A 22,152-nucleotide genomic window follows, 5' to 3' on the forward strand; every position below is an offset into this window, starting at 1 on the left:
CAAAGTACTGGAGTTTCAGCTTTAGCATCATTCCTTCCGAAGAACATCCAGGGCTGATCTCCTTTAGAATGGACTGGTTGGATCTCCTTGCAGTCCAAGGGGCTCTCAAGAGTCTTCTCCAACAACACAGATATGCAGATGACACCACCCTTATGGCAGAAAGTGAAGAGGAACTAAAAAGCCTCTTGATGAAAGTAAAAGTGGAGAGTGAAAAAGTTGGCTTAAAGCTCAACATTCAGAAAACGAAGATCATGGCATCTGGTCCCATCACTTCATGGGAAATAGATGTGGAAACAGTGTCAGACTTTATTTTTTTGGGCTCCAAAATCACTGCAGATGGTGACTGCAGCCATGAAATTAAAAGACGCTTACTCCCTGGAAGGAAAGTTATGACCAAACTAGATAGCATATTGAAAAGCAGAGACATTACTTTGCCAACAAAGGTTCGTCTAGTCAAGGCTATAATTTTTCCTGTGGTCATGTATGGATGTGAGAGTTGGACTGTGAAGAAGGCTGAGCGCCGAAGAACTTTATTTCCAAAGTAAACATGGTCACTAAAGATAGTACATTCTGTAAAATTCAATTCAGTTCTCTATAATACTGATTTAGGCTTCTACAGTAAAACAGGAATAGTGTACTTGGGTTGCATAAAGAGTTATAAGATGGGAGAAAAACAAGAATTCTGTCTACACTAAGAACAAAGTGTCCCTGAAGGATAAGTAAAAGACAAGTGAAGACAGTCTCAGGGTTTTTTCAGGCAGAATGAATTGCAAGTCTGCGTTGTTCTAAAATAGCCAGATATACATGGGGAACTAAAAATAAGTCAGTGTTAATGGAAAGAAGTATGAGGTGGAGAGTGGCAGAGATGAAGCTGGGAAAAAGGCAGGTGCCATTTAGCAGAGAGCCTTCTGTCATCCTGTCAGGGTGAAGTGCTCTAACTTCATGCTATCTAAACTATTTGAAGCCATTTCCCTTTTCAGGTGGGTTATATCTGAAAGCTATAGGGAGAAATTAAACATATAAAGAGATTGAAATAATGCAGAAAGTTGGCAAGAGACTTAATAGGACAACTGGAGAGTAAGAGATGCATTTAAAAATTGTTTGAGTTAAAATCCTCAGAGATTGATGACTAGTTATAGGGGAATATAAGATGACCTCTAATATACAAAGTGTCTGGGTGACATGTTAAGCCATTTTTAATACTCAAAAATGAGGAGGCAGAGACAGTAAGAGGATGGCCAAGTAGCTATATCAAAATGCAGATAACTGCAGCCTGGGGAAGAGGTCAGGCTATGGACTTGAAAGTTGTAAACACAGGGTTCTGAAGTCATGTGAAGAACATGGAATTAGATTTTTAATTTGTGCAGTGTATTGTTTGGCATGTAGTAAGTACTCCAGAGTTATGTATCGCAAATTAAAGCAAGATGCAATGACTCAAGAAAAAGTGAAAGAATAGCATATTTAAGTGCAAGAAGTACCCATGTTTGTGAGAGGCATAAAATATGATACAATTCATATATATCTTATTTGTGGTCATATACACATATATGAAAATTATAAAAGACTCCTGGGGGAGTAAACATTACATTACATTAGTCATTAACTTTAGGTAGAGAGGGAAGTAGTGTTGTTGCTGTTTAGTTGGTAAGTCATGTCCAACTCTTTTGTGACCCCATGGACTGTAGCCCACCAGGCTCCTCTGTCTATTGGATCCTCCAGGCAAGACTAGTAGAGTCGATTGCCATTGCCTTCTCCAGGGGATCTTCCTGACCCAGGGCTAGAACCCACGTTTCCTGCATTAGCAGATGGATTATTTACCACAGAACCAACTGAAAAGCCCCTATTTCTATTAAAAAACAAGCAAAAAAAAAAAAAAAAAAACAAAGAAAAACTAAAATAGAAAAACTCACTAAAATCTGACAAAGCTGCTTAGTGAGTTTATAAGAATATGCTATTGGAAAATTTATGCATGAAGTGTCTAAGAGACCTCCAAGTAGTTATATCCAAATGCAGATAGACCCAGCTAACTGCATCCAGGGAAGAGGTCAGCATGAGGTCAGTTATTTTCTGATTTTTTTTTTTTTTTGACTAAAGAACAACTGGAAAATGTGGAAAGATTTAAGTGTGAACTACTTTTTGTAATACCTGAACTTGAAGGTAAAAAGTTGAACAGGGAGTGAGGGTGGACTTAAGACCAGGAGGGTTTTTTCTTAAAGATAAACAATTTCAGCATTTTATATATTACAGAAAAGGGCAGATAGAGGGCAGTTTTTGAAATATACTTTGAGCTATAGATGATATCTCAATAATACAGTTGTGAAATAATAAATGAGAAAATCCATGTATCCTCTATACATCATCCTGTATGCTTGTCCTTCAAATTCCATTATATTAGAGCTAGGATTTTTATATTTTTAATGTATGCCTTAGCATAAAAGCATAAACTCATTTTGTCTAGTTCTGCATTATAATAAAGAACTAAGGGGATAATATACTTCTTAGATGACATCATTTGAGAAATTATAGTAAGACAGTTACATCTTTTTCTTGGAGGAAATTGGTGACCATGAAACTTTCACAAATTGCAGTGCATTTGTACTTTAAAGCATTATCACATGGTTGCAGTAATCTCACTAATACAGTATTATTACCAAAACAAACTGGGAAGATAGCACCTGCTGAAAGAAATGAGAAGGGAGATGTGTTAGGCAGCATATCATTTTGTATTTCTGAACTTTGAGGGCTGTTGAAAAGATAATTGAAGTTATAGAAATATCACAGGATGGTAAAGGATAACTTATTCATAATTAATGTTATTTATAGAATTTCTCAATGACTTTAAGAATTTATATTTAAGGTAAAATTTTGCCTTTGCCCTGTATAAAGCACCTATTGTGATTCTGTGAGTCAGAAATTCTTTTAGGATTTTGGGCAGTTTAGTTGGAAGTACATTGTATTTTTGCCTAATTTATCTCACATTTGTTGGGTTTTGTTTTTGTTTTATTTCTTAGAGAATATTAAATATCTTCCTGGGAAGCATTTTTAGCTTCAAGGGCACTATTTAGTGTGTTGGAACAATAATGGAGTTAACAAAGAGATGACTATGGTAGGAGATGGTACTGAGTAAATTTATGTTCAGTGGTAAAAAATGGCATTACTACCACCTCCTGAGTGACCAAAAGTCTCTTAATGAATGCCAAATTTATTGAATGCATAAATCACATTATCAAGTCTCAGGGTAAATGAGAGAGAATTCATCCAGTCTTACTATTAATCTCACAACCATAAGTCCTTTGTTTGTATTCTTTTCATCATTAATGTCTCTCCCTGATCCTCTACTCATTTTCTGTTTGTCAGTCCTCTCACTGATCCCTGCATATTTTGGTATTAGCTCATCATCTTGAGCAAGCTGCCTTGAACTCCCTGACTCCCAACAACCGTTCTCCATTGCTGTTTTCCAGTAACTTCCAACCTTCTGTTGGCTGAGGTCTCATATGAGCTGGATTGTCTTCCTAGTCAGTCAGTCTTGAATGTGCTGCTCGTTGTTACAACAGACTGAAATTCAAATTCCAAGGGTATGTGTTCTCGTCACCTTTTCAGAATATAAACTTGCAGATGTAGGCTCCTTTTAATTCCATCTCCTCCCACAGTGTCTCTTTTAATTCCATCTTTCAAGAATGTGTTTTCCAATTCAGCTTCAGTCTGACCTGTCCTGGAAGAAACCATTCTCATGTTCTCAAATAGTCTAAGGGAGCTTCTTCTCCCTGACAAATGCCTGTCTGTCAGTTTTAGTGAAGAATTATAAACATTGTGGGGGTGAAATTTTATTTGTCAGACTTGTGTATATTTCTGAAATGATAAAGACAGTTGCATATTGATGTTAATTTGTAATAGCTTAATCTCTAAATTATAATGTTTGAGACTGGTAATAATTATTAATGATTGGTAAGAACGGTAATAATGTGGAAGTTTATCATACGCCAGATTTTGTTTTCATTTAACCCTCAGAGCAACTCTGTGATGCAACATGTGATCATCTTGATTTTACTGATCAAAAAGTTGAGAATGCAGATATTTGTGAATTTCCCCAGAGACACCTGACAAAGAATAGTGCTTCAGAGCTCTCCTTCTTATTTAAAATGAAGCTACCATTATAAACAGTAGTCTAAGAGTACTGTGTCTACTGGGTTGAAAAAGAAAATTAGGACTCTACTGTACTCCTTGTAATGCTATGGTAATGCTATAGGGTTCGAAACTTCTAAGCATTTTGTAGCTAAATCATTGCTTCTGCTTTTAGATATCCAGCAGGTGTCACCCACATTGAAACTACTCAGGAGAACTGAGACTAATACCAAATGAAAATATTTATACAAGAAGGTTTGAAAAGAAGAGGTGCATACATCCAGATATAAATATCCCTGAATGGTGAAAGACATAAAACTTATAGAAGTGGTTACACAGTGCAGGATACAATAAGAATGCTCCCAGATGGATTTAGGACTTTCCGGATGCAGGCCAACAAGTGACGGAGGATATTGCTAGCACTGAGTAATGATTTTATGAGGAATAGAAACTTACCTTTGCCATTCTTAAGAAGGTCATGGAATGAGAAGGAGAGACAAGAGAGACAGAGGAAAATATAGAGACAAACACAAACAGAGACAAAGATACCAATACAGAGAGAAAGACAGAGACAGATAGAGAGACATGGCAGGATGGGAAGGGAGTAAGAGAAAGAGAGATTGTGTAAGAAACAGTGCAGCATGATTCTAGTGCCTTATGGTGATTGTGTGACTTGAAGGTTAACTTCTTAGGCCTTTTATTGCAGAGATTAAGCCAGTTAAAAATTCATTATCACACTGCTTTTCTCTATCTTGAAATAGTATAAAGTGACACATTAAGGAGTCTTTTAGAACATTCCAGATTTTTAGAATATCCAGAAGAGGTTTTAAGTTTAATTTGAGAGGTGGAGGAAGAAAAGTGACAGAGACTAACACAGCCCTTCAAGGGACATTTGGATTTTACAACAATGAGAAAAGCAGGGGTACAGTGTGGGCAGTGGAGAATAAATCAGAGCCACTGTAAAAACCAAATGTGAAGGCAAATTAAATAAGAGTAAATTGAGGTCATATAGTTACAGGCCCTGGAGGATACATAATTATGTTGATTATACTAAATATACAGCCACCCTTATTTACAATTTTCTTTATTGTTATCTTGAAAAGAATTTTATCTAGTTGTGTATTAAGCAATTACTGAATTACATTTGAATTCAAAAAGTTCAGCAGCAGCAGCAACGAAAAACTACCACGTATACATTATACATGATACATTTTAAAATTATATTAAAGAAAACAATTTTATATCCCTAATTCATCACATTATTTTATTACTGATTTATACTGCCCTTTATACTTTTATATTAAGTGCCCTTGATTTAGATATACTTTGAAATGGCAATGAGTACAAAGAATAATAAATAAGGCAATATAAAGAAATTCAGAGCAGCAGTCCAGTCTTTGTGTTTACTGAAAATATAATGGAGACTTAACTGTAACACAAAGCTTTATTTTATACTTCATGATTTGACGGTCTCTGTCAAATCTTACCACAATACACAATGTGTATCTTACCACAATAATCAGGATCTGGTATTATTTTTAAATGAATAAAATAAAACTTCTTTTTATACTTAATCTATGTTTATTTTGATCTAATTCTCATAATCAATTTCTATATACTATGACATTTATTTGTGAGCTTCAATTTTTTTCTTTTTTAGTTTTTTAATTGATGAAAAATTGTTTTACAATTTTGTGTCGATTTCTGCTGTACAACAACATATGCATCCCTTCCCTCCTTTGGCCCCCTCCCCTTCCCTTGTCCTGTCCCTCTGCGTCATCACAGAGCACCAGGCTGGGTTCCCTGTGTTATTTAGCAACTTCCCACTATTTTATACTTGATAGTGTATATATGTCAATACTGCTTTCTCAATTTGTCCCACCTTCAACTTCCCCCCACTGTGTCTGTAATGAGATATTACTTCATACCAGTCAAAATGGCCATCATCAAAAAATCCACAAACAGTAAATTCTGGAGAGGATGTGGAGAAAAGGGAACCCTCCTATACTGCTGGTGGGAATGGACTCTGATACAGCCATTATGGAAAACAATATGGAGATTCCTTAAAAAACTAGAAATAAATGTACGACCCACCAATCCCACTAATATCCCATGAGAAAACCACAGTCTATGTACCCCAGTGTCCATGGCAGCAATATTTACAACTAGGACATGGAACCAATCTAGATCTTCATTGACAGGTTACTGGATAAAGAAGTTGTGGTACATTTATACAATGGAATATTACTCAGCCATAAAAAAGGATCAATTTGAGTCAGTTGTAGTAAAGTGGATGAACCTAGAATCTCTTATACAGAATGAAGTCAGAAAGATAAAAACAAGTATCATATATTAGCACATACATATGGAATCTAGAAAAATTGTACTGTTGAACTTAGTACAAAACAGACTTATGGAAAATAAGCTTTTGACATTTATATTTTAACTAATTAATTTGGAAAGAATCACTTGTAACTTTGAGGAATACTTTAGCATTTCTGTATTCTTTCATTCAAAGTTACATTCTTCAAAAATGAGCTTGAAAATCCCAAGTGGGAAAAAAATGTGGCTTTGAGATGAAAGTACCTTTGAACAGACGTTCTTAGTTTTCTTTTAAGTACAGTATCTCTTCATTGTCATAACATTAGTAAGTACTTATAACTCCATATTGTACAATCGTTTAATCCCCTTTTAAGGATCAATAAATAGTTATAAAAATTTGTATATATTTTCATTTGACTAGTCATTTTATACATGAAATATTGGAAACATTTTAAAAAATAAAATTGTGATTAATGTTACATAGCAATGTCACACATTTTTAATAAGTAAATATATACAAATATATGCATTTGTATACATTTGTGCAAATAAAATTTTAAAGTTTTCTTGGAAAACCTGGTCCTCAAAATTAGCCTTTCCATATTTTAAATGAATAGCTTAGTGTGTAGATAACATAAATGAAATATGAAAGTACACTTGCTCAAAAATGGACTTAAATTTATTAATGATGCACTAAAGTAAATATTGTAATATGAAGAGGACCATTATAATAATTTCCTTTTTGCTCAATAGCAAACTTTTAATTTTATTTTTAGAATTAAAGTCAAGATTGCCTCTGAATGCTCTATGGAGAAATACTGTTAAATAAGCCACAAAAATACTGCCTCTAAAAAAAAAAAAATGAAGCTAGGTCATTAAAGTAAAGCATTGTTATTAAAAGTGATTTGATGAGAAGGGGTGGATTTTGGATTTTGTTTGCTTCTTGTTAGGTTTGTGACTCTGGGAAATGTATTTCACCTCTTTGGGCTTTAGATGCCTTATTTTGAGACTTAGGCTCTCAAGTCATGTCCAGATAAAACTGTAGCAGGTACTTTCAGTGCTCTGCCCACATTCCCTGAGTTTCCTGTACTGTTGTGTGTGTGTGTTTGTGTGTGTGCGGACACACACAGTCACACATGTGCACAGGAGCTCCAGGTAAATGTTTGCTCTCAATGGCCACAACTGACAGTCTTTGTCAGTAAGCTGTTCTTAGTTTTGGGAACCTAATGTCTGTTTTGCTGGCAGAGCAAACATCCCTTAACCAATGACTGATCCGTGTGGAGGAGTCCATACCCCAGCTCCATATAACTAACTTCTTTGCCTTTGGATATAGACAGTTTTGAGATGAGACTTCCTCTCTTTCTGCCTCTTTTTTGTGAAAGTGAATTGAAAGTCGCTCAGTCATGTCCCACTCTTTGTGACCCCATGAGACCGTACAGTCCATGGAATTCTCCAGGCCAAAATACTTGGGAATTCCAGTATTTACATATACTTATATATATTTATATATACTAGTGAGTTCCAGTATAATACTTCTTTTGTGAGATGAAGCCAAAGTCATCCCACCCTCTGAGATCTTAAAGCTGTCCTTTTGAATGTACTTCTTCTCTTTGATTCTTTCTCACTCGATTACTGTTTTTCCTGGGATCATTTCCTAGTAAATGGATTTCAGAGTAATTGTTGAGAGTTTATTTTTGGCTATCCAGAGCAATAATAATATTTTTAAAAATTAAGATCTAATTGACATATAGCATCACAAACTAATGTTGTGATTCATTTTGTTTTGGTTTGATGTAGGTTTATGTGAACTCTTAATGCCTAGCGTTACATATGTGCATCATCTCAGAAAAACATTGCAAGAATTACTGTAGTACAATCTGTGCCTGAAACAACTTAATATAAATATTATTACAAGCACACATATAACAAGACAATATAGTTTCTGTAAATAATAAGCTATTATACATGCTTTTTATATTATCAATCATTATTTGGAAATTTGGGGGTGTTCTTGGCATCTGTGAATCTTTATCAATTACTTGGAACTCTTCTGTACAAGGGATTTCTCTCTTCAACCAGGCTCAGACGGTAAATAATCTGCCTGCAATGCAAGAGACCCAGGTTCGATCCCTGGTCAGGAAGATCCCCTGGAGAAGGGATAGGCTACCCACTCCAGTATTCTTGCCTGGAGAAATCCATGGACAGAGGAGCCTGGTGGGCTTACGGTCCATGGGATCACAAGGAGTTGGACACGACTGAACAACTAGCACACGTGTATTGGCATCTGTGAACCACTAACATTATTCATATAAATCAGATATTTCCCAGTAAATTTTAAAACGTAGCAAAAAATTTAATTTATTTTGAGAGTAAAATGAAAAAAGTGAAAATGCAAATGAAGAATCAAACTAAAATAAGTAAAAACAAGTGAATTGGGCAATCTTACACAGGCAATTAAAAATACAGAATGAACATAGTATCCTGAGATTTAGGCTTATTTTACATAAAAATATATTAAATGACTTATCAAACATATATCTAATTCCAATAGCAAGTAAACTCAAAGACTGAACCTATTTTATTTTGCATTTACTCTTGCCTGGAAAATTTAATGGACAGAGGAGCCAGGCGGGATATAGTCCATGGGGTCCCAAAGAATTATCATGACTGAGCATGCACACACACACATTTATTTTTAAATCAAATTAATACTTAAAATTAATACTTTAAAATACTACTTATATAGTATTAGTAATACATATACATGTATAATTTTTCAAAATTATTTACAAAGATTTAAAAATACTGGTCTGAAAGTAAATGTTATTTAATGACAGAATAAATTGCTTTTAATAAAGATTGACTGTGGTTTTAATCAGACATATTTAACACAAAATCTTTTGAAGATTAAACATATTTCTGAGGAAAGAGGCTACTTTGATATGTGCTATGTATTAAAATACTATTTTTCTCCCAGCTGGCAAATAAAGTTTAATTTAAACAGCACATTCAGTCTTATTTTGCCTATCAATAATTTCAAATACTGCTCTAAAGTCTCACAGTTCAGCATGTATCATTTTGACAGATCCTTGAAGTACTTAAATGCCTTACCACACTGCTCCCAAATGGCATTCTTTTAATTGCAAACTATCTTCTTTATCTTCTTCATTTGTTTCCAGTAACCTCCTTTGTGAATGTGTATCACTTAGGAAACAAATTAAAAATCACTTTTTTTATCCTATCAAATGAACTGTCTTAGAGTTTAAATAAAACCATCTAAAAAGATATTTCATTATTGTCTTCATGGAATCCGAGGTAAGAACTGATACACAGAGTAGTTTCCATTGTAATTAGGTTAAGTGAGTATGATTATACCCTTATATTTTTACTGGAAACAGAATTTTAATTATACATTTCTCATCTTGCTTGACTTACTAGCCATCTCCTCTTTTATTATTTCTTTTGTTTTTATTTTTCTTTATTTTTTAACTTTGATAGAATCAGGATTATATGTACAAAGAACCTGTAAGTCACATAAAGGTGCAAACCACTCAATAAAGAAGACTTTACTTACTCCTCAGGAATTAAAATTGTTACTTCAGCTTTCTCTTCATTTATATTTATCAGATCTATGTTTGTTATATGTTTGTAATCCTTTTATTTTAATCTGTGTCTCTTTTGCTTTTGCATACAACATATTGTCCAGTCTTGCTTTCATTCAGTTTTATTTGATTAATTCAATATACCTTCATTTGTTTTAAATTATAACTAGGATTTAATTCTGCCATCCTGTTTCATATTTTTCATTTCCTGTATTTTAAGCACTCTTTAAGTGAAATTCCATAAAATTCTTTTTGTGGGATTTAAAGTTATATAAAATTACATATAGGCTGATTTTATTTTTCTTAAGAAACATTTGTGGAGTAACTTCTATTTCTTAACTGTTTCAATGACTATATTTTCCATCTTAAAAAAGATTTGTATTAATGCACCCAATGTGTGTTCTTTTCAGTTACTACTGAATTACTAATGCCTGGAATATTACTTTTGGTAAAATACAGGAACTTTGTCTTCTTTCCTTTTTTTTTCCTCCTTCCATGTGTTTTAGTATATTTATTTAAAATTATTCAGTTTTCTGTATTAATACTGTACTTCAAAAAGCATTTATTTGATATACTTCACTATTTATCCTTAAGGTATGGGCAACCTCAGGAGTCTAGTTTATTTGGCCTGGGAGCTTATATTACCTACAGAAAATATTGACTCTTTGATCCTGAAGAAAGACCATAGGCTAGGCCTTAGTCTAAGCTAGTTCAAGGTATGTAGAGGTGTGGAATAGAGTATGGGGCATTCAGGTACCACTAACCAAAGTTACCACTTTATTTTGCAACAACCCAGCAAGAAACAACTCTGTCAGGATTTCACCCCCAATTCTTAAGGAATGTAATATAGAGACCCTACTCCACAGACCCTGGGGGTTGAATGGGGAGAGGTAAAGGACTTAATATCCACTTACTTTCACCTCATCCAGTGGGATTCTTGCCCACATAGGTACCCACAGCAGTGTTTTGAGAAATGAGGATAGGCAATGATTATACAGAGGTAAGGAAGGGGGAGAAAGTGAAGTGAAGAAAAATAAACAGAATTTTAAACTTTTCTTCCATTGTTACTTCTATTGTTTTGTTTTGTTTTTTTCTGCCCTAAGCTGTGACCACCCACTTCTTATACAAAGCAGCAGAAAATAACTGTTTCTGCTGCTGCTGTTGTAGATACTGGAATGTATTTTTTCCTATTGTGTTCTTAGCACCAATTTTAGAAGTAGTAAGTGGCAACTCATGCAAGTTGGCCATCTTGCTGAACACATTATTTTTTTGTGGGAGGTATGGTGAACTTGTGTCTGTATTCAGTATGTATTGCTTATGTGAAGTCTTTCTATTCAGGGTTTATGTTTCCTCTTTTAAATTCACATTTCTTTTTCATTTTGTTATTATGATTTTACATGTATAGACTTCATAGCTAGACAGTACTGTAGAGTTGAAAATCTGTTTATTTAACAGTGAAAATAAAATCTCCATTTAAAATTAAAATATTCTGAAATCTGACCTTATAAATATTCCTTGGAAAAGACACTTAAATGAAGTGTGAAAATGTCAAGAATTAGCTAATAAATCCTTGTGAAATTCTCTTTTTATGCAATTTTTAAATCCATTGGTAACTAACAGATATAAAGCTTAGAATAAATAACATATGGTGAGACTTATGAAATCTCATCTGAAACTTTGTTCTTTTGCAAATACAATTGAATACTACTAAATATTACCCTTTTTATAACTTAAATAATCCTCACACATTCTTTTAGTGAATTAAGCCACCTTTTTATCTTTTTCAAACTAAAGCAATATACTAGACAAAGGAAAATTGATATGTTTGTTTCTGTGCACATTATTGTTTACATGGAAATATCAATACAATTGCATGGGCCTTATATTAGAAGTGCCAAGACAGCAAATTCTGTAAGATAACTAATACTTTTTAAATTCCAGTTAATTTTACTGATTCCCCAAACCCTCCTCACCACCACTAAGAAAGCGACTTGCTTTGTCCTAAGAAACTCTGCCTACAAAGTCCATTGGCTCCATTTTTCTCTGTGTTCCCTTTGCACCCCACGTCTCCTTTTTTTTCTTTCTCTTCTTCTTAACCTGCTTTTCCTTTTTGTTTTTGCCATTTCTTCCATCTAGTTCCTTCTTGTTTTCTTGTACTTTTGCATCTTTCTTTGTCTTTTGTTATTAAGTAATAGCAGTACCATTTCTCAAACAAGTACCAGTGGTAGTTGTATCCAGTATTCATTTATTAAATATTTTCAATGTGTTGGATACTTCGGGTTCCACTATGGTCTGAATGTTTGTTTCCTCCCCAAATTTGCATTGTTAAATTCTAACACTCCTGGTATTAGTATTAGGAGGTGGGCCCTTTGGGAAGTGATAAGGTCATGAAGACACAACCCTCATAAATAGAATTAGTGCCTTTATATAAGAGACACCAGACAGATCTTTTGCTACTTCCATCATATGAGGATATAGGGAGGAAGTGCCATCTGTGAGTTAGCAGGGCCTCATCAGACACCATGTCTACTGGTACCTTGATATTAGACTGGAGTTCCCCAATTTGTAAGAAATATTACTAAGTTGCTATTGTTTATAAGCCACCCAGTCTATATGATATTTGTTATTGCAGCCCCAACAAACAGACCAATTTGGCAGAAATTGGCTTGTGATTCTGTTAAAATTATGCTGAAAACTTTGAAATTAGGTTAAAATTAATAGTTAAGGAATTTAGATTAATAAAAGTAGATATAAACCTCTAGAGTTGTGCATATTTACTTGGAAAAAGTATATAATCTGTCTATATATACTTTGTTCCTATGTTGATTTAGTTGTTTCCTGGGGACTCGGTAAAGACTCGGCCTGCAGTGCAGGAGACCTAAGTTTGGTCCCTCGGTGAAGAGGATGCCCTTAAGAAGGGCATGGCAACCCACTCCAGAGAGAGGAGCCTTGTGGGCTACACTCCATGGGATCACAAAGAATCGGACAGCAGTGAGAAACTAACACTTTTTCACTTTCACTAAAAATGGAACAAGTATACAGTAGTGCAGTTTTAAGTATTTAAAAGAGAGTTGAAAATGAAGCAATGCTAAAATTAAAATGTCTATAAATTTCTTTAATGAATTGTTACTTTCTTTAAATATTCTGGCTGTATTCCTTCCTGTGCATTAGAACACAAACCAAAAAGTGCATGGTACTTCATAATAAACCCAGTAGATCTTGTCATATACAACAGTGACATTTACAAGTGCCCGAAAATTGTCATTTTGGCTTATGACATTCTGTATTAAATTGTTTTACAAGAGATTGGTAACATGTAACTGACCTAAACTAGATCCCTTTAAGAATAAATGGTAGCTGCAAGGTTTGCTTTGCTCAGCATTCTCAAAAGAGAATAAAATATTTTAAAAATTTGACCTGTAATTTCAGGAATCAAATCGGAAATACATTAAATTTTACTTTATAGATACAAAAAGAAGTAAAATGCATAAAATCATTTACATTTTAAATCACAAAAACCCTGGGCCAAGTGAAGAAAAAAGATCAAGTTCACATACTTTAGGCTTTGGGTGAAGTATAATAAAAAAAAACAAAAACATCTTAGTGAACTTACCACATTTCTTGAACAGAAAGTAATTTTTTTTTTTTTTCTGGAATTTATAGTGTCCTGGAGAGGGGTAGACCAGACAAAATCCAGAGGTCAGATTATGAAGAACCAAATGAATAATGCTAAGAAAAGTTTTAAACTTATCCTAATGTGCGATGTACGAGAACCAGTGAAGCATAAACTGACTTTATTTTAGAAAGATTAGTTTGGCTGCAGTAGGGAACGTATATTAAGTGAAACAAAACTGGAGGAGAGTGTAGTATTAAATGGTTATTGCAAGATTTTAGAGAGAAAAGTCATGAGGGCATGGAGTAAATGCTGGCAGTTACAATGGAGAAGAATAGACACATTTGAAGGTTATTTAAGAAGAGAATTTCTTGGACTTTTAATGGATGAACTTGGAAATCTAAGCATCCAGGATGACTCCTAGGGGATTTATTGAGAAACTCTTTGGTAACACTACCTCCTTCTGAAATCCAAAGAGAAAAATTTTAAAAGATGAGAAGTCTTGTTTAGAATAGGGTGAGATTATGATGCATGTGAATTATTTAAGTAGACATACCTAGTAGGTGATTTGATGGGATAGGCATTGTTCAAAGAAGTTGCATATACACACACACACACACACACACAGACATACATACATATATATATATATATATATATATATGTATTCACTATAGAAAAGAAAGAAAGGGTTCAATGTGACATTATCTTTCATAATTTTGATTTACTGTATCGTTGTCATTGTTGTTTAGTCACAAAGTCTTCCTGTCCAACTCTTTTGCGACCTCAAGGACTGTAGTCTAATAGGCTCCTCTGTCCATGGAATTTCCCAGGCAAGAATACTGGAGCAAGTAGCCATTTTCTTCTCCAGGGGATCTTCCCGACCCAGGGATTGAACCCACATCTCCTGCTTGGCAGGCAGATTCTTTACCACCGCCATTTGAAAATGGAATAAGGAGAGGCAAAGGAACAGTAAGCATACTAATGCTTTCCTGATACCTTTCATGGGATAGAACTGCTTACTATCTAAATCTGATATGTCAAGAGATAGAGGTCTACTTGTTTTTGTTGTTGTTCAGTCACTAAGTCGTGTCTGACTCTTTTGCAACCCTGTGGACTGTAGTCTGACAGGCTCCGCTGTCCTTGGAATTCTCCAGGCAGGAATACTGGAATGAGTTCTCATTTCCCTCTCCAGGGGAGCTTCCCAACCTAGAGATTGAACCTGTGTCTCCTGCACTGGCAGGAAGATTCTTCACCACTGGGTCACCAGAAAAGCCCATAGAGATTTAGACACATACTTAAAATACTAGTTATTTTTAGAAGAATAAATTTAAAGCAATATTAATTGATAGACAATGAAGATTGAAAGGTTAAAGAGAAAATATAGGATAAGGAAACTGTTAATTTCTCATAATTTTTAGCGAGGGGTCAATTGTGTCTAAGTATGATGAATCAAGAAATAGAGGAAATTACATTTTAAATTATTGATGGAACCTCAATAAAAAAATTTTTTAAAAATAACAGTTAAGATTGTTTGAATTTGTCAGTGGGACCAGAATGAGAGGAGAATATTTTCACTTTTAATTTTATATACTTTTTTATGCTTTGGGTGAGACGTTAGAAAACATTGCATCTATAATGTCTAGTTTTTAAAATATTTGCCATTAACAATATCTGATATTAGAATATTTGTTATATAATGGAATAGGCAAGTACAAAATAATATGTAGGCACTATGGCTGAAAATAGATACAATTAATATGCATAGTAGCCAAAATGCAAGTAATACATATATGTAGAATATGATTATATATCATTTATAATTAAAATGTCATTTGATTTCTTAATATTAAAATGAAAAGTTTAATGATATATTTTTAAAACAGTAAACAAAACTGGTCTTGAATATTGCTACTTTTGATCGTAACACTATTTATTGAGTTTTTGGAAATACTTAATATCTTTGGGATCAGCTTTCTCTTTCCTTGACTTTTGGTTTTGACTTTCTCTTTCTCATGTCTCTTTTGATTATACAAGTCAGAAAGACAATTTGGTCTACCTTAAACTAAAATTGGAATTTACTAAAGCACTGCCAGAGTGACTCGGGAAATCAAAGTGGAGAATGAAGCAAGGCCCCAGAAGTAATTGTAATTACATTTCAGATGATAGTAGCTTCCATTCTCTACACTCATATCTGCTGTTTCTTTATTTTCTTGTTTTGTCTTCTGTCATTTGTTTTTCCAGAGAACAACTTTTGCTCTTTCTCCTCTCTGCCCCACCATAAACTTGACTATTGCTAGCTCCCGAACTTTACTACTTTGAATATAAACAACACAGGAAAGAGTAACTCATTTTTCTTACTTCTGATACCAAAATTGCCAGAAAAACAGCAAATTACCTTTCAAATCAGTGAACAATGATGAGATGATCATACTGTGCTAACTGGTAGCTCTGGCGATATCCTTGTGAGGAGAGCAACAATGAGTACTGATTAGAAAAGATGAGTGTCTGCTACCATCTGAAAATTGAATGCATTCATGTAAACATTTTTTGTACTCTTAGCCCAGTTCCTAGCATTATTTATGGATTCAGCAACATGAATCCCTCTCTTACAACTTATATCACCATATATGTGCTTGGACGTCTCAGTTGCCTCACTTTTTACTATGATTCACCCTTAATTCACCCTTTTTGTTGGTCTCCTATTCACTCCTGTTTGCAACTAAACCAACTTCTTCTGCAGTGTTCCCCATATCAGAAATGTGACTGCCATCCAGCCTCCCAGTTTGCTCAGAACAGAAACTTGGGAGTCAATCTTGCTTTACTCTTTCCTTAACCTACCTATACAATAAATTGCTAGCTTTCAAATCTATCTCTTATTTTGAGTCTGGAAAATATATAGAACTCTATTCCTCTTGCCAAAAGCATTTCTTCTAGACTACTATATTATTAATAACTTCCAAATTCTCTTCTCACATCTTCCCTGCCATTTCCTTTTATTGTCTTCCTATAGCAGCCAGACTAAGGTTGGCTAAAGACAATTGAATCATGCTTAAATTCAGTAGGAAACCACAGAAATGTTTTACCATAAAAGCCAATACTTAGTAGAACCTGCAATCATCTGATGATAATATGTCTCTTGCTCATTGAGTTCTAGGCACATTGTACATTTTTTGTTTCTCAAAAAAGTGCATCTACTACTCCATTGAATCAAAATTGCTGGGAGAAATATCAGTAACCTCAGATATGCAGATGACACCACCCTTATGGCAGAAAGTGAAGAGGAACTAAAGAGCCTCTTGATGAAGGTGAAAGAGGAGAGTGAAAAATCTGGCTTAAAACTCAACATTCAAAAAATGAAGATCATGGTATCCATTCCCATCACTTCATGGCAAACAGATGGGGAAACCATGGAAATAGTGAGAGACTTTATTTTCTTGGGCTCCAAAATCACTGCAGATGGTGACTGCATTCATGAAATTAAAAGATGCTTGCTCCTTAGAAGAAAAGCTATGACAAACCTAGACAGTATATTAAAAAGCAGAGACATCACTTTGCCAACAAAGGTCTGTATAGTCAAAGCTATGGTTCTTCCAGTAGTCATGTATGGATGTGAGAATTGTACCATAAAAAAGGCTGAGCACCAAAGAACTGACGCTTTTGAACTGTGGTGTTGAAGAAATCCCTTGAACTGCAAGACGGTCAAATGAGTCAATCTGAAAGGAAATCAATCCTGAATATACATTGGAAGGACTGATGCTGAAGCTCCAATACTTTGGCTACCTGATGAGAACTGACTCATTAGAAAAGACCCTGATGCTGGGAAAGATTAAAGGCAGAAGGAGAAGGGGATGACAGAGGACAAGATGGTTTGATGGCATCACCAACTCAGTGGACATGAGTTTGAGCAAGCTCCGGGAGTTGGTGATGGACAAGGAAGCCTGACGTGCTGCAGTCCATGGGGGTCATGAAGAGTCAGACACAACTGAGCCACAGAACTGAACTAACGCCATGAAACACACACAAACACACATACTTGTTTCATTATTTTTTCCAATCTCTTTCAAAAACAGTCACCTCCTTACTGCCTGGATGTGTCCTTGTCCTGTAGGTTTAACCTGAAGTATCATTTTCTCAAATAACATCTGCTGTATCTTCACATGTTAGATAAAGAGCATCTTTATGTCATTCCCTCTCCTAATAGTTCATTGCTTCCCATTGTATCACTTAGCAAAACTTGTAATTTTTTACCTAGTGGTATGTTTCCTTGTTGAAACCTATGTCCCCTATGAGCTATAAGCCATGAAAGAGCAAGGATAACAGTGTTGTGTTTTTTTTTTTTTTTTTTTTTTACCACTCTCTCTGTAACGAGAGCATTGCGTTCAGTGCTCTCTACTTATAACTCTCTCTTTAAACTTTCTCCTAATTTTATTTATTAAAGTAGCAGTTTGTAACATTACATAAGTTATAAACATTACAAAACATTTCACACGTTTTGACTTTTGTATACACGACAGCATGCTCACCACCAAAAGTTTAGTTTTCGTCAATCACAATAACTTGACTTACTCATTCTGCCCTCCTCAGCCTTTCCTGTCTGGTAACCGCGATTCTGTTTCCTGTATTTATGTGTTTGTTTTTGATTGATTTGGTTGGTTGGTGGATTGACTTTTTTATTGACATATGTATATGTGTGGGTATAGACACTCAGATATAGATAGGTATACACACACACACACACACACACACATATATATATATGTATATATATATACACACACACACACGTATATTTATTATTTTCCATTATAGGTTATTATAAGATATTGAATATAGTTCCTTGTACTGTACCATAGGTTCTTGTCAGTAATGTATATCAGTTAATCCCCAATTTCCAATTTATCCTTCCCCTCACCTTTCCCCTTTGGTAACCCCATTTGTCTTCTATGTCTGTGAGTCTATTTCTGTTTTGTAAATAAGTTATTTTTTTATCTTTTTTAGATTTCATATGTAAGTAATACTTTATAATATTTTTCTCTCTCTTTCAGACTTATTTCACTTAGTATGATAATCTCTGGGTTCATCCATATTACTCCAAATGACTTTTCATTCTTTTTATGGCCTAGTAGTATTCCATAGTATTTATATACCACATCTTCTTTATTCATTCATTGGTCAGTGGACATTTTGGTTGCCTCCATGTCTTGACTACTGTAAACAGAGCTGCAATGAACATTAGGTTGCATGTATCTTTTCAAATTAGCTTTCTCTGCGTGTATATCTTAAGAGTGGGATTGTTGGATCGTGTGGTAACTCTATTTTTAGTTTTTCGAGGAATCTCCATGTTGTTCTCAATAGTGTTTGTGCCAATTTACATCCTCACCAACAGTGTAGGAAGGTTGCCTTTTCACCACACCCAGCATTTATTATTTATATACTTTTTGATGATGACCATTTTGCCTGATGTGAAGTAGCTTCTTATTATAGTTTTGATGTGCATTTCTCTAATAATTAGTAATGTTGAGCATCTTTTTATGTGCCTATTGGCCAACCTTGTATCTTCTTTGGAGAAGTGTCTATTTAGGTCTTCTGCCATTTTTTAAAATTTGGTTGTTTTGGTTTTTTGATATGGAGCTATATCAGCTGCATATCTATTTTGAAAATTAAGCCTTTGCTGTACTATATCAAACAGTACATTAAAAGGATCATACATCTTAATCAAGGGGAATTTACCCAGGGATGCAAGTATTTTTTTAGTATCCTCAAATCAATCAGTATGATTTACCACATTAATAAACGGAATATTAAAAACCAGGAAAAGCTTTTGATAAAATTCAATGCCTATTTATGATTAAAAAAAAAACTCTCCAGAAAGTGGGCATAGAGGGAACCTACCTCAGCATAATAAAGGCCTTATATGACAGACCCACAGCTTACATCATACTCAATGATGAAAAGCTGAAACATTCTCCCTGAGATCCAGAACAAGACAAGAGTACCCATTCTTGCCACCTTTATTGAACATAATTTTGGAAGCCCTAGCACAGAAATCATAAGGAGAAGAAATAAAAGGAATCCAAATTGGAAAGGAGGAAGTAAAACTGTTACTCTTTGAAGATTATGACATGATACTATTATACATAGAAGATACTATACATACTAGACCTCATTAATGAATTCAGTAAAGTTGCAGGATACAAAATTAATATACAGAAATATATTGTTTATATACAGTGACAAATATCAGAAAAATTATGGAAACATTCTTATTTGCCATTGCATTTAAAAATGTACCTAGGAATAAACCTACATAATGCAAAAACCTGTACTCCAAAAACCATAAGACAGCGAAAGAAATTGTAGATGATACAAACAAATGAAAAGATATACTCTAATCTTGGAATAGAATAATCAATATTGTTAAAATGACCATACTTGCCAAGACAGTTTGCATATCAAATTACCAGTGGCATTTTTTACAAAATTAGGAGAAAAAATTGTTTCATTTGTTAGTTTGTATAGAAATGCAAAAGACTGTGAATGTCTAGGAGAATCTTGAGGATGAAGAGTAGAGCTGGAAGAATCAGGCTCCCTGACTTCAAACCATACAACAAAAGTACAGTAATCAAGAGTATGGCACTGGCACCAAAAAAAAAAAAAAAAAAAGATAGATCAATGAAACAAGATAGAAACCCCAGAAATAAACTCAGGCACTTATGGTCAATCTGTGACAAATGAGGCAAGAATATACAATGGAGAAAAGACAATCTCTTCAATAAATGGTGCTGGGAAAACTGGACCAGCTACATGTAAAAGAATGAAATCAGAATATTCTCTAATACCTAATACCATACACAAAAATCAACTCAAAATGGATTAAAGATCTAAATATAATACTAGATGGAAAACATCTAGTGGAAAACATTCACAGAGCTCTCTTTAACATAAATTGCAAGAGTGTTTGTGTGTGTGTGTGTGTGTGTGTGTGTGTGTGATTTGTCTCCTAGAGTATGGAAACATATCTCTTGATAGAACCCTCACCTCTTCCACCAGCTGCACAGCTAGCAAAGTGGTGTCTTACTAAGGAGCTGGGCTCTAAAATGCCTCGTAGTGAACATTTAGCCACAAATCCTGTGGAAATAGTTTTATTTTTAGATATAAAATATACAAAATAATAAATATGAAATATCTTATATTTCTTGGACTCATAGTTTGCATAAATATGCTGTAATTACTGATGGATGAATTAATAAATTATAGCTATCCATAAAATATTTATTCAAATCAATTAAGCCCAGCTTAAAAGATGCTTACTCCTTGGAAGAAAAGTTATGACCAACCTAGATAGCATATTGAAAAGCAGAGACATTACTTTGCCAACAAAGGCCCGTCTAGTCAAGGCTATGACTTTTCCAGTGGTCATGTATGGATGTGAGAGTTGGACTGTGAAGAAAGCTGAGCGCTGAAGAATTGATGCTTTTGAACTGTGGTATTGGAGAAGACTCTTGAGAGTCCCTTGGACTGCAAGGAGATCCAACCAGTCCATCCTAAAGGAGATCAGCCCTGGGTGTTCTTTGGAAGGAATGATGCTAAAGCTGAAATGCCAGTACTTTGGCCGCCTCATGCGAAGAGTTGACTCATTGGAAAAGACTCTGATGCTGGGAGGGATTGGGAGCAGGAGGAGAAGGGGACGACAGAGGATGAGATAGCTGGATGGCATCACTGACTCCATGGATGTGAGTTTGAGTGAACTCTGGGAGATGGTGATGGACAGGGAGGCCGGGCGTGCTGCGATTCATGGGGTCGCAAAGAGTTGGACACAACTGAGCTACTGAACTGAACTGAACCATTTCTGTATACTATTTCTGTTGAAAGATAAATAAACAGATATCCAAAGCAGCTAAGTAGTTGGTGTAGTCACATACAATCCCTTCTTAGCAAACTTGTGCTGTTAGATTTGATGTAGATTTTGTCTTAGTAGATTTTGCTGTTCACATATACATTTATGGGATTGTATTTTATTTTTACTTTTGTTTATGAATATGTTGAAGGTAAGTTGAAGGATAAGGCATTTTATGGTGTTTGGAATTAGAGTTTGCCAGTAAAGTTTGATCTGTGTGTACAATGCATCTGGTGAAGTGTGGTTCACGACATCCATTGTTTTGCAGCTGATTGTCAACCTGTAATGCTCTGCTGACTCTGCGCTTCTTCAGTGATCTTGTCTCCCGTATGCTTATCCTTCTGGAATGCTGTCATCAGCATATTGCTGTTCATGAATGACCGCCTGGAGAAATTTTATGTCACTTCTCAGTTTATTCTGAGAATTTTATCTACAAAAATTAAATCAATATCAACCATAAAGTAAAATAATCACAATTCTTCACAATTTTGAAGAAAAAGTGGTTATTTTCTTCAAAACAGGAATCTAATTTTTAAACCATAATGATAAAGTCATCAGGGTATTCTTTTATTCTGACCTTCTAAATAAAAATC

The 22,152-nt window shown here is 34.6% G+C and overlaps 1 protein-coding gene across 3 annotated transcripts in view; it reads left to right on the forward strand.

The window, feature by feature from the left end:
* The window catches only part of CCSER1 (coiled-coil serine rich protein 1), a 1,463,256-nt gene that overhangs the window by 758,445 nt on the left and 682,659 nt on the right, over positions 1 to 22,152 (forward strand). The window contains exon 3 of one of the 3 annotated variants that reach the window (XR_008716742.1): positions 21,828 to 22,150. The exons of the other annotated variants lie outside the window; for them this stretch is intronic. The gene's annotated coding sequence lies outside the window, so the exon portion shown is untranslated. Of the gene's footprint in view, positions 1 to 21,827; positions 22,151 to 22,152 lie in introns of those variants that run through there. 3 annotated transcript variants of the gene reach the window in all.

Source organism: Bubalus kerabau, chromosome 7 (genome assembly GCF_029407905.1).
Source record: "Bubalus kerabau isolate K-KA32 ecotype Philippines breed swamp buffalo chromosome 7, PCC_UOA_SB_1v2, whole genome shotgun sequence".
Lineage (NCBI taxonomy): Eukaryota > Metazoa > Chordata > Mammalia > Artiodactyla > Bovidae > Bubalus > Bubalus kerabau.